The following is an 18,092-nucleotide window of genomic DNA, read 5'->3' as shown; positions in this document are numbered from 1 at the left end:
GATGCTCCAAACACTGATGATGATCTAAATCCCACCTGCATACAACTGGAGACTGGGTAAATCTCTATTTACAGACAAGTAATTTGCTGCTCCCTGGAAGGGGAAAGAAGAGAGAAGAAGGCCTGAGGTTAAGCCAAAATGAATGTTTCACAGATGACTTCAAGGGAAATTAAAATAGGATTTTTATTTTAACGTAATCTCTGCAGGGAGCAAAGAACATGATTAATAAACTAGAGGTTTGTCAGTACCTTATGGTCCTGGCCCGTTTCAGAGGTGATATAGAGATCAGTGTGCAATGGGTACATTAATTATGGTGCCCTTTCACATCCAGTCTGAGCTGTGCCTGTATCTTCTGCCCTTTGTGACATCTGGAATTGTGGTGAGGAGGGAGAAAGTGATTCCCAGCCCTGTGGCATCCTGCAGGTCTGTAGTCACTATCTGAGTTCTTCCTTCCTGTTTCCTTGTGTTTCTTGAGCAGCTGGATGTGATCTAACACCAAACAGGGCACGCTGCCTCCCTCTTCCTTCTGCTAAATAGTCAAATGTCTTTTACATTGGAATTGGGTGATCTTTAAGGTCTCTTCCAGCCTAAGCCATTCTGTGGTTCTAGGTGCTGGCTGTGTGTTTTGATGAAAGCAGTCATTATTTCCAAGCTTTAATTATAACCTTTTTCTGTTCAATAAAATCACAAATGGAATAATTTCATATGGGGTAAAACCACTCCTCATCAATTGCAGTGGAATTCTTCCTCAATCTTGACTGCATCCGTCTATGCAGAAGGCAGAGTTTTTCCCCAGTGTTCTCTGAAAAACAAATGCTTGTGTCCAAGCTTGAAAATTAGCATGAAAGTGACATTTAATATTTGGCCGACAGCAAAAAAAAAATAAAAGAATAAAGCCTGTTATTTGCAGCGAGGTTAAAAGCAACCTCAGCTGGGCGGCTTTGCCTGCCTGGTCCGTGCAGCATTGCTGGCGTGGGAACTGGCAGTGCTCCCACTGACAGCTCGGCCTCGTCCCACTTCTCCCTCTGCCCTTGGAGGAAGCAAGAAACCCCTTGCAGGGAATGCAGGGTGATGAAAGCTTTTGCTGGGAACGTGAACTCAATCACTTTGCAGGCAGTAGGTGGTCATACATTGTCTCTGATTCGTAGTCGGTGCTTGTAGTGTGCACTCATTGCCCGGTCCGTTCTCTTACTCCTCGTAACAGCAAGTGTGGAGGCATTTTTCCTACTGTTTTTTGCCTTGGAGCATCTTAGAATTAAGGGTTTGGATGCTGTACAAGTGCTGGGTGCCCTGTGAGGGACCGCAGGTTGGGATAAGTAGATGAAACATCAAATATAACAAGAATAGTTGGAAAATGTTTGTGTGTATATATAGGATGGGATATCTGTGTTTTCAGCTGCAAGAAGCCAGGTGTTTAAGATGCATGTGGAGCATCATTTGCAACAGAATAAATATCTTGGCATATCACATTTTACACAAGAGAAATGCTTCTGACTTTCCAGCCCTTGGTATCTGTAATTCGCTTGAAAGAATTGCTGACGTCTGCCCAAATGCCAATGTCTTCTCAGCCGTGTGAACTTAATATCACATCTCCAGCTTTAGTCTTTGAGCTGTGCAGCACAGCTAAATGCAAGCTGTGTTCCCAGCACTCAGGCTGACTTCTAACCCACCAACTTTTTATTTATCTTCCTCCCATGCTCGTTGAATTGCAAAGTCAACCTAATTCCATTCTGGGGCCTCTAACTGGCATGTGATTTCTGCGTGATGATGGCAAATCTCCTTTGGGCTGTTTATACCATCTGATACTGTGAACTGAACAAGGGTAGGTCAGCAAAGCAGGGCACTGGTGTTCTTTCCTTGCTCTGCTCACAGAGGCCTCTGAACACTCTAACTGTTGTGAGGGTTATGTGTGGGATGTATGATGGTTGATGCTTTTTTTCATGCAGAGATTTAGCTCTTGGACACTGGAAGTAAGATGGAAAGTGTAACTTTACAGTGAGATGAGAGGGAGCTTATACCATTCACTGTTGTTTGTTCTCTTGTTTGTTTCACCATTAAGGACATAATTTGAGCCTCTGGGTTACTTCTGATGACTCAGGTGCCTTTTGCACAGCAGTTCACTTTATGTAGCCCCTGAGTGGGAGAACAGCAGTGACTCTGGATTGTTTAGAAGAATTAAACACCATGTACTGGAGAAGGAGTTTGGGATTTGGTGCCAACCTCTATCGCCCTTCATGCCAGAGCCCTTTGAGTGCCAGAGGAGTTGGGCAGCGATGCTTGGTGGGATTTGACCCTGATGCTTCACGTGTGGTTCCCCAACACTGCAAGAGGAATTGCTGCTGCTGCTGCCATCCCGTCCCTTCCCAGCTGCTCTGGTTGGTGTCAAAAGTGAGGTCTTAAAAAATGAAATTTCATCTTGGTACAGCTATTAGTGTTACACGCTGCGGGAGAGCTCTTTAAGGAGGACGATGACCTTCATCCATGTGGAATAAGTGCTGAATAATGGAGAACTTTCGTGTTTCCTCAAAAAGAAAGTGGCTTTTTAAATCTACTGGAGATGTTAAAGACATTGAGGAGGAAAGCAAATTGCATTAGGAAATGATGGGCAGAGTTTGTATGGAAACAGAGCACCCCAGTCTGGCAGGTTGCTGCTGTTTGCAGAGGTTTCTTTGAGCTGCAACCACTTGCCCCACTTGTCCACAGTGGTACCTGGGGACCTTTGTGGGCTTGGTCCTTTGTCCTCAACTGTCTCCTCTCTGCCTGGGTTCTGTGTCACCAGCCCCCATTCCAGGTTTCTCTCTTTTCCTTGGGCTGATTCACATTACATATTTCTCTGATAGCCCCTGGCAATGTGTGATGTGCTTCAGCCATTCGTTCTGTGGAAAGAACTGCATCTTGAACAACTTAGTTATAGCCTTCTCTCCATCTACCCACCTTTAACTTCTTGCTTTGAGAAAGCATCACTTCTCAGGTCCTCAGAGCAAAGCTGTTGCCTCATCCGTTATCCTTTCCATCCCTTACCAGTCTTCTGGGTGTGAACTGGGCCGCCTTGTTGAAGAATGAGTTCTTATGACCTGAGCAGAGTTCCTCAGGATGGTGTTGTGCCTGAAGCATCATCAGCTAAATGATGAGAAAGCCCAGAGCGTCTGTATCATGCTGGGATGTGAACTGAGGGAACGTGTCATTGGAGATATGAGGTGGAACAGGTTATTCTGAAGGGTCTGCATAAGGCAGTGAAGAGTCACTGAGAAGGGATGGAAACGAAAGCCTTCACATGTTTCCCCCTGAAGTTTGCCAAGTTTGATTTGGGGTGCCGTATTCGAGTTTGTGGTTCTAAAGCCTCTTTCTTATGTTTTACAGCTGCTTTTTTTATTCTCATTTAAACTGTTTTGGGGGGTAGGGCTTGTCTTTAATCTGGGAAGGAACAGAGAAGGCAACAAACTAACTACACTTCCATTGCTTCTATGTGGCTTTTTGTAGCATTTGCATGTTTCTGGCAGCGTGACAAGAGAACAAACAGTTTCATCAGTGCGTGGTTATGTCGAAAGAGGTCTGAGACAATACAGCAGGCTTGCTTGACAGGGGCTGAGTGGAGATAGGAAAATAGGTTCTCCTTACACAAGAAAAGAAGGAGCTGGTGTTTGGGCACAGAATGAACAGCTGCAACTTGGCGAAGTAGCAACGGCTGCTACGTGTTGGCAGTACTTGGGGATTAGGCAGTACACATCTCAGTGTTTCAGAGGACCTCTTCTTGGAGTATTGTTTTGCCTGGCAGTGAGGGATCTGCTGTTCCCAGCCCGGAGGGGGGTTTGGCACGTGGGTGGGACTGGTTCACGTGGAGTAGGACAGGCAGTGCCTTAAGAGGGCTTAGAAGAGGACAGTATCCTGGATCTGTCCTGGATGAGCAGGGACATGTGTAGCACCTCTGAGGAGGTAAATAGGAGCTGCTCTTTGTTTGCAGAAGAGCCTTTGGCTCACTTCCCACAGGTCACCGAACTTCTTTGTGCATCCGTTTCTACAACGTGCAAAGAGGAAAACCAATGAATATTTATTATTCCATGCCCTGGGTAGAGATTTTATTCCTCTTAATATTCTTTCACTGCATCTGTGGAAGCTTTTGCGTTCCTCACTGTGTCCCCAGCAAAGGGTGAACATACAGAAGGGCTCAGAGAAGGTTGTGAAGGGGCCCTCTGCCACCCCGAATAGCGTTCACCGAACCTTTCTAATGCTCGTCTCCTGGCAGCCTTCCCTTTGCCTTTCCACTTTGCTTGTGATTATAGCAAGCTCTCCTCGAGCGCATCAGTCCCTAATGTGCCTCTCAGCATTGCACAGCTGCGTTAAGTGCCTGGCAGAGATGTCCACAATGCCGGCGCTGTGCGGTGCTGTGCGCTGCGATGCAGCCCCTGCTCCCCCTGCAAGGTGCCCTGATCGTGCTCCCAAAAATCCCTGCTCTTGGAGGAGGTTGGAGGGGAGGGAGGGGAAAAAGCATCGCACTTTATGACTTAGATAATGAGGCATTTATGAAATTCCTGGCACATAAGTGGCATCGGCGTTCTCATGGGGGGAAAACCAAGGGAAGTCAGGCTTTTTATGCTGCGCTGACCTTCTGCCTTTGTTTTTCCTGCAGTTGAACTAAATTAATTTCCATCATGAAGAACGTAAGAAACTGAATTTAGAAACTGGCAATCGGGGAAAATGTGGAAAATATATAGCTACCCTTATCTGTACCTGCCGGTGTGATTTCTTAGTTTGGATTGATGTCTCTGCTCTTGAGTCAAGGGTTTACTCTTCTCTGTCTTGTTTTGCAAAAGAAAATGCTGTTTCTTTTGTCAAGAGTCCATAGGAGCTGCTGTGCACCAGTGTTTTGTGGAAAAGCAGTCTTCATGGTGCACCTTTTTTTTTTTTTTTTTTTTTGCCAGTGGATAGCGTCAGTATCAAGGAAGCAATTAAATAATGATGGGGTTTTTTTGTTTTCCTTTGAAAGGGAGAGAAACTCGCATCCATCCTCTTGTGGTTACCCTGCCTTTCACACGTGCATTCAGGCTGCGTTCACTGGTGAGCAACAGCTTAGGGGTTTCTGTGCTGCCTTGAACACGAGCAGTTGTAGCCTGGGTCCCTTTACCTGCCCTATCTCCCATGAGTGAGCCTCCAAGTGGGGCAGAAGCCTCCCGAGGTGTGAACTTCTGGCCATCTGCAGCCAACTTCTGAGCATTCAGTCGTGCAGTTTGGAGGCTGCATCTGGAGCATTGCTGTGTTGAATTACCCTTTATTTTCCACATTTGTCTAACTTGATTTTTAAACTGACTTACATTTTGCAGCTGCAAATTCAGTGAATTAAATTCTCCCTTTCAGATTGCTTTAACGTGTTGTACTTGGGTACCTATAAGCTCTGACATTGAAAGAGAGTAAATGTTTTTTTGTTCGCCTCTCCGTGAAATGTGGTCATCTCTTGTTTTCATCTTTAGTTACCATTGTAGCGAGGTTCCATACTCCCTTTCCATATTTCCAGATCTTTGTCTGCCTTCCTATTGCTGTTTTTTTTTTCCCCATCGTTTTGAAGGTTGGATGATCAGACATTCATATTTGATATAAGATAAAGGCTTATTTTGGAGATGGACAGTAACGTCGGGGTGTTTTCTTCTGTTTCCAATCCCTCTCCCAGGTTTGCAGGATGGTTTCTTTTGGTGTGAGGGTAGCATGGCTTATTTCCATGACTGTAATGTATAGCCTGAGCATTGTCTAGCTTTGCAGTAGCCTGGTGCTGAGATATTGAAGCACTATGATTGTCCGGTCATTTTGACAGCTCTGCAATTTTTCCATGGAGTGGAGGTGGTTAACCTGATTTTTGAGATCTTTTTTGTCTCTTATTGAATTGAGGGCTCTCTTTAACGTGACTCACTTCTTACCTAGACTGTGCTAAGTACATAAGAATTGCTAAACTGGAATGCAGTTTGTTTGGAAAGTCTGCAGCAAGTAGCTGAGAGCAGGAATTTTGAGCAATTGGACTGGGGACCCTTTAGGCTTTTGAACAAGGGAATAGAAAATGAGGGAAAAGAACACTGTAGGCACAGATGCCTTTGTTGCCTATGTGGAGGTGTCCCTGAATGAAGGCATTAAAGCACTGTGCTATGTAAAATCGGCTATTATATTAAAATCAATGTACTACAAAGGCAGAGCCTCAAAAGTTAGCCCTAAACCTACATTTCTGCTGCAGTAAATATTTTTTGTAAAAATCAGTGGAGGGTGCTTACTTAGCAGTGTAAATTCTGTGTAATTACTGAGCAGAGAATTACAGTTGTCATGTATTGATTTCCCTTGCTTTGTTAGAGGTTCCTCCTTTCCACTGAGCTTAAATGCAGCCGTAGTGTCAGTGTTAAAGCATGGAAGAAAGGGCAGCACATGCTGCTGCTATTCAGTATGTAGGTAAGGGATGCATGTAGAAACACATGTGCGTACACAGACTGCAAGAGCATCTGAGCCATATAAGACTGCCAAAGGACTGAAATTCCCTTCTCTGACCCCAGAAAGCTCAGCTGCTCCAGCGCTCAGTATGAGCTCATCCCATGCTGTTGCTTCGGGGGCAGCCCTGCAGATGAGTGCTTGTGCAGTTCTGTTTCTCTCCTGCCATCCCCGTGGAAGCCGTGTGTGATGTTCTGTCCTCGGTGTCATTCTGGGATGCTTCTGTGGGATGGTAATCTGCTGCTTCACTTCACCATAGAGATGATGGCAGTGCTGAAGTGTCTGTACCTTGCGTGCTTCCGTTTGCTTTTGTTTTAAAGCCAGAGGATTACACGTGTCACCTTGGGTCAGGATGTTACCATCACAGAATTGCACTGTTTCCACTCATCTGTCCTGAGCACCTACACAGGATTATTCTGTTTTAAAACAAGCAAATGGAGCTGCTCAGGGGGGCTTTTTTCTTCGTTGCATTCTATACCTGAGCAATTTAAGCTCACTAAACTGAAATACTGAATAAGGATTTGTGACTGTGTAGCGAAGTCCTCTGTATTTTCACATTCCCAGTGAAGGCAGGTGTTTCCTGTTCAGAAAACATAAGGTCCTGAGACTGAGGTCACGCGTTGGTTGAACCGTGTTCTTTCTCAATGCCTTAGTAGAACTGGTAGGAGGAGGAGTTCTTATGGCTGGAAGTGCAGGCAGGACTGCTCAGTGCTCTGCACAACTGCCATATAGCCTTGAGGTCATGGAATCATTTGAGTTGGAAGGGATCCTTAAAGGCCATCTGGTCCAACTCCCCTGTACTGAACGGAGACACCTACAGCTGATCAGGTGCTCAGAGCCCCATCCAGCCTGACCTGGAGTGTCTGTCTGCAGGGATGAGCACCCACCGCTCTCTTAACTTTAAGGATGTGTTATAACTGAGTGCTGCTGGTTATTTTGAGATAGGAGGAGTGGGAAACTTTCCTATGAATGCAGGAAACAAATCTTACCTTGTGTACAGAACGGCACGGATAATTTCCTCTTCTCCTTCCTTCGATTGTGCCAAAGCAAAATTACATCATTCATCTGTTGTTTTCTCTTCTGCAGAGGTGAGTAAGTGTAAGCTGTCCACCCAAGAGCGAGCCACGCCAGAGATAAAAATCCTGCACTAATCCTCTGTCTGCTTAATTTCAGCTAAACCCACACATCTTTCTGCCTTTTTACCTCTGTGAAGTCAGCAGGGAGGCTCCGTGCAGCGGGGGAGCTGTCTTGTTCTTTGTTTAACCTGACAAAACGCCCTGCATCTCTGTGACTGTGCGGCCGTCGCTCCTCCCCTGCTTGCTGCTGGGCTGTGTGGGGTCACCCCAGGTAACTGGCAGATCTGAGATGATGAGGTTCCACCGTATCCAGTCTCGTCCTCTCTATTTAGTGCAGACCAACGAGAAATAGCACCTACAAATCACAAGTGGCCTATTGCTGCTGTTGGGCTATTAACGTGTTTAATTGTGTCCAAATCCAAAAACCTCTGATGTTATTTGGCTGGGGGAAAGAAATAAGAAAGTGACGGGCTTTTGTTGTTAGAGGATGCAGAATGAAGCAGGCTGCATGTATTTCATTGAGCTATAAGGTGCCTTTTACTGTGATCATGGAATGCTTCAACCCAAAGTAATTCAGCTCTTTGCTCTGAGTGCACAAAAACTGTAACGAAGATTTGCTTTTGCTATGAGATTTCCTTCCCATGCAGGTCTGAGCTATACCCGAAGTGCTCAGCCCAAGCTGAAGTGTGCTGACAAATGTCTGCTGCCTTGCTAGCAAATGTAAAGAAAAATCTGGTAACGATGCATTGAATACTGATTTATTAAGTTCTCCTTCCCACGCAGGCAGTCAGAATGAGCTGGAATAATAGGATCAGGTGAATAGGAACAGGCTGGTAGGGAAATGAGTTGCTTTTCTATGGGCAGCCAGCAATAGAGGTAGGAGAAATTAAATGATAATCTGTTTAGAGGACAGAAATGCCACCCTGCAGTGAAGGGAGAAGTGTGCTCCCCCCATGCCTTCTAGTTGCTTTCTAGGTCTTGGGCGTCTATAGCTACACCTTCTTGCAGCCTTGCACAGCGTGCATCTACTCAGGGATGGTAACAGGACAGATCCAAGTCTTTCTTGCAAAGCTTTCTTCTTGGACTTTCATAGTGACCCCAGGAAGGGTTACTTCAGGCAAAGACCATGGAACATGTGCTGCTCTCACCTGAGGTTCTCAGCTCTGCTTGCAGCAAGTAAACTGAGTCACGGGGATGGCATGGGCAGCTTTGGGAACGTGCTCACTGCATGTTAGCTCTTTGAAAGGGACTGTTGCCAGAGCAACAGCTGAGATTTATGGAAATCTGGGTCTTACTCCATGTGCTCTGACAGCAAAATCCGTAGTGTTTTTTTTTTTTTTTCTTGGTTTTGAGTTTTGCTTGGTTATTTTATTATTATTTTTTCATCTTGGCTGTAAAGGTAAGCATCACTGTTGTCAGTTGAGTATAGCTCATCTGTTTGTGTTCCAGCAGTATAAGCATATAAGGGACTGTATTCCTGCATAGTATAAATCAGACAAGAATTCATCTACTCTTCTCCCCACCCCCACAGTGAAAAACTCAGGCTTAACCTGGAGCATCTTGTACTTGAAATTAAAAACGTGGGTTTCTTTCAGTTCTGAAAATGCCAAACCTCCGAGTCCCCACCTGAGACTTTCCTGCAGCTCCCTCCTGTAGATTGCGGCGGTGCCCTTGTGTTATAGTGCAAAGTCATGCTGGATAATCATGCATCAGCCTAGGAAACACAACTTGGCCCATGCTCAAACCTGTTTCACAGTTCAGTATACTTTGTACAAAAGGTTTTTGGCTCATATAAATTAGCCTGTGCTGCTCCTGCTGCACCATTCATTTTAGGTTCTTATCCTTCCCAGGCATTAATGTCTTTTGGCCGCATCCTTTCCTTGAGGCCTTAAAAAATAAATAAAAATTGCTTTTGCTTGCTCATATTTGTGGTTTTTTGTAACTAATCCATTTCTCTAACAGATGTGCTGTTTCATTTGGATTTATAAAAGAAAGATGATAAAATGCCCAACCCAAATACTGAGGTGTCCTTGACAAATACATTCAAAACAAAGCAGCAACTTCTGCTGTGTGCAGCAGGAGCTGAGCGAGCTGCCCAGCATGGGGAAGAGCAGCCCTGGGATCCCTCCTGCAGAGCATCAAAGCTCCCATCCTTGTTGGAACAATATTTGGTGTCACGTTGGAATGGGCCTGATAACCATGATGCTTCCTTCTCTCAGTAGTCACTGATAAAGCACTCAAAAATCTTCTAGGAGTTTTTGTGAGTGCAAAAACTAATGAAGCTCGCATTCCTCTGGATTTGGGACAGGGATTCGTTGACTTTGTCTGCAGGGTTGACACAGCTTATTGAATCCTTTTCCTGTGGGATGCATTTGTAAGGTTCTTTCCAATGTGGATTTCTTGGTGTTTGGTAGTTTATGGGTTCCCACTGAAAATTGTCTATATTGTGAAGAGAGTTTGAGTCTTTCTGTGAAAAATGTAGGAACTTGTGTGCCCAAAGAAGGGCATCAAAGTTGAGAGCACAAGCCTGAAGGAAAGTGGCTGGGGGAGCTGGGATGATTCAGTCTGGAGAAAGAAGGGCTCTTGGGAGACCTCACTGCCCTCTACAGTCCCCTGAAAGGAGGTTGTAGTGAGGTGAAGGTCGGCCTCTGCTCCCAAATAACAGCCATAGGACAAGGGGTGGTGGCCTAATGGGAGGATTAGGTTGGATATCAGGAAAAATTTATTCTCATAAAGGTTGGTAAGGCATGGAAACTGGCTGCCCTGCAAGGTGGTGGGGTCACCATCTCTGGAAGGTGTCTTAAGGAAAGGGTAGATGTACTAAGTAGCATAATGTAGGGTGGACACAGGCATGGGTTGATGGCTGGATTGGATGTTCTCGTCTTTCCAACCATAACAGTTCTATGAACTTCTATGTGTTTGATCTCTCACCTCTATTATATTTGGCCTGAAGTCTGTGTAGGCTTGAACACTGGACAGACCTTGAGGCAGGATTCTTCTGCCCATGCGTCCTTCTTGCTGTGTGTTGTTGTGCACAAGGGAGCTGAGCCCAGGGAAGCACCCAGGAGCTGTGCCTCTGATCTGGATGCACTCACATGCCCACAAAAGCATGTTTGTGTCTGTATATGTTTCCAGTGTGGCTTTCACTCAAGCAGAAATGCAGGTTCGTTACATTCATCTGTTCATTTGAAAACATTGGCTCTAACTTCTATGTATTTTAGCTTTCTCATCCATTAAGTACTCATTTGCTTACTGCACAAATTTATTGAGAGGATTAATTAATGTTTGCATAGAGTTTTGAAACCTTGCACAAATATTAAGGTTATCGTTAATAGGCCTGTTGGAGTAACAGAATTATCAGATAAAATAAGCAAAGGCTGAACTATCTCCATGCTTTACAGCACCCTGAGCTTCCAGGCTTTTACCAAATCAGGTGCTCAGAGGTGGGAATTGTTGGGCTGCCCACCTCTTTGCTCAGATCTGGGCACCATGCAAGACTCCTCCATCCCTGTAGTGCCCTTCACAACCCAGTTCTCACGTCTGCTGCCTGGCTCATCAGTTTGCGAGTAACGGAGCTTTAGGCATTTCAAGTAGCTTCAGAAGTGTTTTGTAAAAATCCTCAGTGTGCGATTTGTTTTCGGTATTCCAAACTGAACTCTTGAACTGTATTTTGTTGGGATTGTTTTTCAAACTCTAGGTGCATTGGGGGTGAGTTTCCATTTTGGAATGCTTATTTTCTTGATGTGTCATGGCTCTTTGGATAAGACCTTTTTCCTCCCCCTTTTTCTGCTCCTGTAACCTAAATATGTCAGCCCTGAATTATGTCAGCTTCTATCGTTTTCTTCAGGGCAACTTTCTCAAACTCGTGTTGTTTTTGTCAGCTTTCATGCCTGTATCTTAGTGCCCTGTCCATTCCACGTGGAAGTTCTTCACCCTCTAGGAAGGAGCAAGTAAAGCAAATGACATTTATGCTGAAAATTAGTTTCTCTTATCATTTTGAAGTTTTAAGAACTAATCTGAAGACACATCTCAAGTCCCTGGCATTAGGCAGAGAACACATACACCATATCTCTTTCACAAACTGGATTTTTTTCTCAGTTTTTCTGTCTTTTTGCTACTCCTGGCCTTTCAAAATAGAAATTCCTTCCACCCACCATGTTCTGGAAAAAGCTGTTTGCTGTTCTAGCCATAAGGCTCTTATTAGAGTTAATAGGAGGTATATAACTAACCCTTGGTGTGCACCACTTCAGAAAAAAAATCTAGTTGCTAACATGTATTTTGTGTGGAAAGTATTCTCTGTGTAAGAGGGCTTGGTTTCCTACTTGCGTTATAGCATATTTATGCTCTATAACATATTTATGGAGGAGTTTGCAGTGTGCTCTGTATATTCTGGAAGGAATGTCCCCAGACCTGCTCCTGAAATAGTGATGGAGGTTGGCCAACACACAACAGCTTTGGCACCTCCTATTAGCACATTCAAATCAGAGCTCCTTCTGGGAAATACTGAGCTCCTAAGGTGGTTGGGTTTTAATTCTTCCACATCCTGCTTGGGCTTCTGCTTCTTCCGTGTTCTTCTGTGGGACTCGTGTTTAGAGAGGAGGTGCCCACGCTTTAAGCACTGGGATGGATGGGCATCCTTTTGAGCTGCTCTGAGAGTTGGACCACTGTGGCTTCTCTTCCTTGTGGGTGGCTTTGTATGCTGCTAACTTTGTGGCCTTAGCCTTCCACTCCATATGGGGCTGTCTGCTTAAGGCAAGGTAAGAACTTACAAGCCCAAGTCATTGGTTTGCCTGTAATCAACCTGAACTACCTGATAGCCTCAGGTAGGCGGCCTTGTAATCACATAAACATTTCCCTCATCTGCTGGATACAAGCACTAGTTGTGATTCAGTGTGTCTTTGCAGGCTTTTGTCTCCAGCATCCAGCAGGTTGATGAGTGAACAGTTTTGCCCCTGGTTTCTAGCTTTTTAAATACCTCAGCCCTGCATTGATAGCTGGCACTGTGCAGGGAAGAGCAGAGCCTTTCTGTGCATGTAAAGTGTGCTGAACTAAAGCCAGCAATCTTTAGAGTTTTTAATTACCAGACCATTCAAAACCTGCCACCTCGGAGGGAGATATTTTGACACCACTTGAAGGTTTTAACATCTGTTCTTTGTACAGAGCTGAGGCACTCAGCGGAATCTGTTTAATTTTTCTTTGTCAGATATTTTACTCTGTGTTCCTATAACAACAATATATAGTTTGGTGGAAGCTCTGTCAGCAAAGACAGCTAAGTTTTTTGGGTTTTTTTTATGCAAAAATTAGTTACTGAGTCCTCTGCAAACAAATATGAGCTCACGTTTGGTGAGTGGGGTTGGAGAGGGGTTGCCTGAGTTATAGTCCTGTTGAGACACCGTTACCTCCAAGAATTTGGATGAATGATTTCAGTGGTGCTTTCCCCCTTCACCAAACCTTACAGGGTATTCTAGGCTTTACTGAGTAATGTTTTCAGAGGTGGAAAAGCAGTTGCTGCTACTAGGATACAGACAGAAACGTCTGTCAGACCACATAGGGCTGTCGTTTGTTCCTTGTGGGCTGTGGCTGGATGTTTCCTGTTTGTAATGAAGGGTTTTCTTGTGGTGAAATGCTCTCATTTGGGATGTTGTCAAATGCTATAATGGTGATGGTAATCAGTAGTGTTCAGTTTACCCACGTGTTTCTACTTCTATTCAAGGAAAAACTACTAAAGTGCTGTGACACGTGGCACTTAGTGAAATCAGCGCTGCGTTGCTTGGTGTGCTTTGAGAGGGCTGTAAAAGTGTTCTCAGGAGCACTCAGGTTCTCACGCAGATGCTTGCTATACCTTTCACTTTTTTCATACAGGAACCAGAACAAAAATGCTGGTTTTTACTGGCCTCTTTGGACTCTACAGCAGTTTATTTTTTGCCTTGCTGCCCCTGTAGTGCTGGTTACAAGCCTACGAGACAGTAAAAATCAAAGAGCAGACACTGTTCCAGAATCCTCCCAATTGAAATCATAAGAAGGTAATGAAAAAGAAGAGACGCTAATGTTGATATCTGAAAGCAGCTACCATTTCCACCTTTCTGATTTCTTTGTTTTACTGCTATGGTTTGAGATAATCTAAACATTCCAGTCTTCCTGTTGTGCTGCTTCCCCGTCACAGTGATGCTCTAAAAGCTGTTCTTGATTAAGTCTGCTATGGAGAGGGTGTGGGAAGGAGCGTTCATCAAATGTGGGTTGATATTCTCCAAAGTTTTGTAGAGCCAAGCTGTGTTGAACTTCCCATCTGCCTTCCAGGAGGAACCCAAAGCAGCTGCTTGCTCGATGGTCTGATCTGTGCATGCACGTGTCACATTCCTGCTCTGTCGCTTTGAGAAAGCTTACTGCTTGATTCTGGTCTAATCTTGTCAGTTAAATGAGGGCTGGGCTTGAAAAGAAGCTTGTAGCCTTCTTTCCCAGCTGTTGCACAGAAAACGTGGTCCTTACTTGCTTGCTTTACTCTGGCTTCAGCGGAGATTGACAGTATGGCTCTGGCAGCAGCCTTGCTTGCTGTCATGGCAAGGCTTCAGCACTGCCATGTGCCTCGTTCCTGATGGAACAAACCTTGAACAAAGCAAGCTTGCTTTTCCTTGGGCTCTAGTGGTAAATTGGACTGGTGAAGCAAGATATTCATCCACGCTCTTGGAAGCAGCAGCTGATAACAAGTATTTCATACCCCAAACGTAACCCTCAAAATACGGGATCAACCACAATGTAAACGTTCTCAAATTACCAAAGTTCAGCCTGAAGAAGCTCTGAATTAAATTTCGTATGTACACCCTAAAATATGCACACAATCATGTTCCAGAACAGCAAAGCTAATAATCTTTTTTACTTGCTTTTTTCTGAGCTCTGTTGGCTGTGTGAATGTATGGTATGGGCTGGGTGTCTCCTGTCAATGGAGGCACAGTGGCTGCCCCTTCTGCCACAGCAATGGCCAGATGTTGTCCCTGTTGTGAAGGACTGAGCATGCAGCTACCTGGGGATTCACGGGGCTTCCCTGGATGCTGCAGTGGTGTTGGCATGGGTTTGTAATGCCAGTTGTGGCTCTTCAAAATGGTGTGTGTGCCAGGGAGTATCCTTTATCTCTAGGGCACAGTTGGACCTCTCTTTCAGTGCATTAGCAGCTCTTCTGCTTTATCTGTGCCTTGTCTTTTTGTCTTTATTTTCTGGATTTGCTTTATCATCCAAATGAGATATATATATATACCTTTTTTTTTTTTTTTGTACCAGCTGTCACTTCATTCTCTAGTTTTTATCAAGTTGATCTCAATTTTGAGAACATTTCCTGTTTCCTGCCACTCATAGACACTATTCAAGTTTAGGCAGTAAGGTGATGGTTAGACTGAAATTGATCAGAAAGATTCCAGCTAGGACAGAAAGGAGCATCTTGATTCAGTTCTATGGGAGCCAAAGGCAGGAGATGCCAGTTAAGCAGCTGTCAAAGCCTGCAGTGGAATAATGTGGACCTGCAAGATCTAGTACAGTGTTCAAAGTTGTCTGCCCTGCGGGATCTTCCCATTGAGTGAAATAATGTCTGTGAAAGCCAGCAGGGCCTGGCAAAGCAAGGGCTGCAGCCACCTGTGAAGGCAGTAGGCACCCACCATCACTCTAAGCATCATTTGTGCTGCCTAACTGCAGAGTCTGAAGAGGAGAAGCAGATCCTGGAGGAGATGCCTCATTGACACAGCAGCTGTGGGAAAGGATAACTTCACAGGAGGAATAACTTCAGGGATGGGTGAAACATAGAGAGAGAAAGGAGCTCTGCACGGCTCCCTGCCGTGGCGTGCAGCTGTATGCAGCAGTAGACTATTGGTTATGACAGAAAGAAAAAGTTTCCTCCGTGTCTGCAGGTAGTCGTGGTGTTTAACCTTTCTTTTGAAGTCTTGGCAGACTGTAGTCTTTATAAGAGGCTTTTAATTTTGTTTAGATACAGAGCTGAACTCAGCACAGCCCCCAGGCAGAGACACAGCCACATGGGTTGGGCTGGCATGGGACTGGAGCAATGTGGGGCTGCATAGCAATCCCTATAATAGCACAGAATGTATTTGTGTTGCCTGATAAGCCCTAAGTTCCTAGTTCTGTTGCAAGCTTGATTCGTTTGTTACATAAATCCCAAACCTGATGCAGAGCAGATCCATTGTCATCTTCTCCTCGGTCAGAAGCAGGGCAGTGTGCAGGGGTGAGTTGTGCTTCCTGCGAGTGCTGAAATTTGCCTTTGGCAGGGCAGCAAAGGAGGCTGCTACCCACCTTTATCTTTTATCACTGTTAGATTCGATGTTTGATTTGACCAAAAGGAGAGCTGATATAAGCTAGGCTGAAATTCTTCAGGTGAGTGCTTCTCATTCTTATGAAGAATCCCTAAATCCAGGCTGCTTGTGTCAGTAGGTCAGGGGATTTCAGGCCCTGTATCCTGACTGTATGTTTGGTATGGAATTGATATAAGTGGTTGTTCTGCACCAGAATTGGTGATGATGAAGGGGCTTCATGTTCTCAGTGGCTGAGCATGGCAGCAAGGTGTTATGGATGGGCTCTGTGCTGCACGGCTGCTTTGCTCCCCAAGAATGGGCCATGGGAAGTCAAGTATTTGAGTCAACTTTGAATGTTGCTATTACAGTTTTTGAGTTAGAAAACACCATCAGTACGTGCAGTTGTTAGAGAGAACTATTTGTGTCCCCAGTGGGACACACTGCCTTCCTGCCGTGTGCATGAGTAGTGCTTATAGTGTATAGACTTCAGTAGGGTGAGTGCAGATGTAATTTATGAGCACTTGCTAGCTTTGTCTTTAGTCAACTAGCTTTACCTTTCTGGGCCACAAACCAGCTATCCTGTAGCATGGGAGCCATCATATTTTCCAACTGAGTCAGTGTGTAGAGTTTATTAATAAATCAGAAGGAGCAGAGTCACTGCAAGTGCCCCTTGGCAAACCACCTCTGTTGTATCTCAGGTTTCCAAGCCCCAAAAGTGGAAAGCGATACAGGCTTCTCCTGGTGAAGTTTCACTATTGAAAGATGCCCTCTTTTGAGACAGTGGAGAAAATATTTTCTTAAAACGTAGCTGGCTTTAAAAGTGTAGTAGTGATGGGTCCTTGCCAGCAAAATCTCCTCTTCAGTCTTGTGCAAATGTAAACAGTACTGCACTGGAGCTCTTCTTGGAGATGGGTAACTGACTGCCAGCCCTATTCTGAGGAAAGAAGAAAGAGGTGAAGGAATCTCCATTCTACCACAGTAGTTTGCACAGCAGTGTTTGTAGGTCATTCAGGTGATATTATCATTACAATTTCACTGTGTGGTTATTTCTTCTTCATTGGGCTAAAACTTTAGTATCTTCTTAATTGTTATCCAGCTTCAAGTATGAAAATGCCAATTGGTTGAAATTGGGGGGGAAAAAAGGCAGAAAACCCACCACCACCACCAAGAAAGCCAACTGTGAGAAATAGGAGGTAACTAATGCATAAAACATGCCATATCTCTAGCTTATGAGGAATTCCAAGCAATAGGTGACTTCATTTACTTTTCAGGCAAGTGTGTAGTGCCATTACTCTTCAAGATAGTGACTTCCAAAAGCATCTGAAATTATCTTCTGGAATGCGTGTTAAGATTTAGGTGGCATCTCTAGATATGTGGAGAGTTTCTGTGTGTCTGACAGTTATACAAAACTTCCTCTATGTAAACCAAGAATGCTGATATTGTTCATTGATACTTTACAAGGAAAGAGGAGAGAGCAGAAAAAAAGCTGTGTCCTACACTTGAAAAAGTAAGGCAAGTTATCTTCTTCTTTGCTGAGGGTGTTTACTTTTGTGTCCTAATAGAGATAGAGCTGCCCAACGTCTGGTAAAATTCCTTTTTAATTGGCTAGTTGTGTTGTACACATCTAAAACCCTATTATAGGCCTCTCCCAATGTACTGCATTTGAAAGCCCTATTCACTCATATTTGCCTAAGGTTGGTTTTGACTTATATGTCTCTCCAAATCCCTTTCTTTCTCTCGTCTCCAAGCTGGTAATAAGATTTCTTATCTCCTTGCTTATGACTCCTTCAGGGCTGCTGACAAAGGGGCCTCAGCTGCTCTCTTCATATTATCTGGGCAGATATCAGTTGAATTTGAAAGGGTGGATTAAATAAATACTTTGCTAATGTTACCAGACCTAACTTCATTACTGTGATCCTGCAAAGGAGGAGAGGAGAGGGGGAAGAAAGAAACCATTTGGAGGAAGCAGCACCGGAGCAGTAGTGTCCTGTGCACATATTTCTGTACATGAATACATGTATGTAGACAAAAGGTACCAATGTAAGACTTTGTCTTCTTTCTTTTAAATGTCTAAATTATAGATTATTTATAGATCTGTGTAATATAGAATACTTTCTGCTTTGGAAGAAAGTACTGGAATTGAAAAGAGGAGTGGCTGTTCATATATATCCATTTTACCCAAATCTCTTCCTGGGATGGGTGGTAGTTCTCTTTATGCAGGTACCTAAGCCTGAGCTTACCAAGGAGACATCCAGGAGTCTTGTTTTAC

The 18,092-nt window shown here is 44.4% G+C and overlaps 1 protein-coding gene across 1 annotated transcript in view; it reads left to right on the top strand.

The window, feature by feature from the left end:
• Positions 1–18,092, top strand: part of SLCO3A1 (solute carrier organic anion transporter family member 3A1) — a 113,560-nt gene that overhangs the window by 33,222 nt on the left and 62,246 nt on the right. The gene's annotated exons all lie outside the window — the stretch shown is intronic.

Source organism: Centrocercus urophasianus, unplaced genomic scaffold (genome assembly GCF_019232065.1).
Source record: "Centrocercus urophasianus isolate 14NV4802_14NV808 unplaced genomic scaffold, USGS_Curo_1.0 seq_23, whole genome shotgun sequence".
NCBI lineage: Eukaryota > Metazoa > Chordata > Aves > Galliformes > Phasianidae > Centrocercus > Centrocercus urophasianus.
This window is presented reverse-complemented; position numbering and strand designations above follow the sequence as displayed.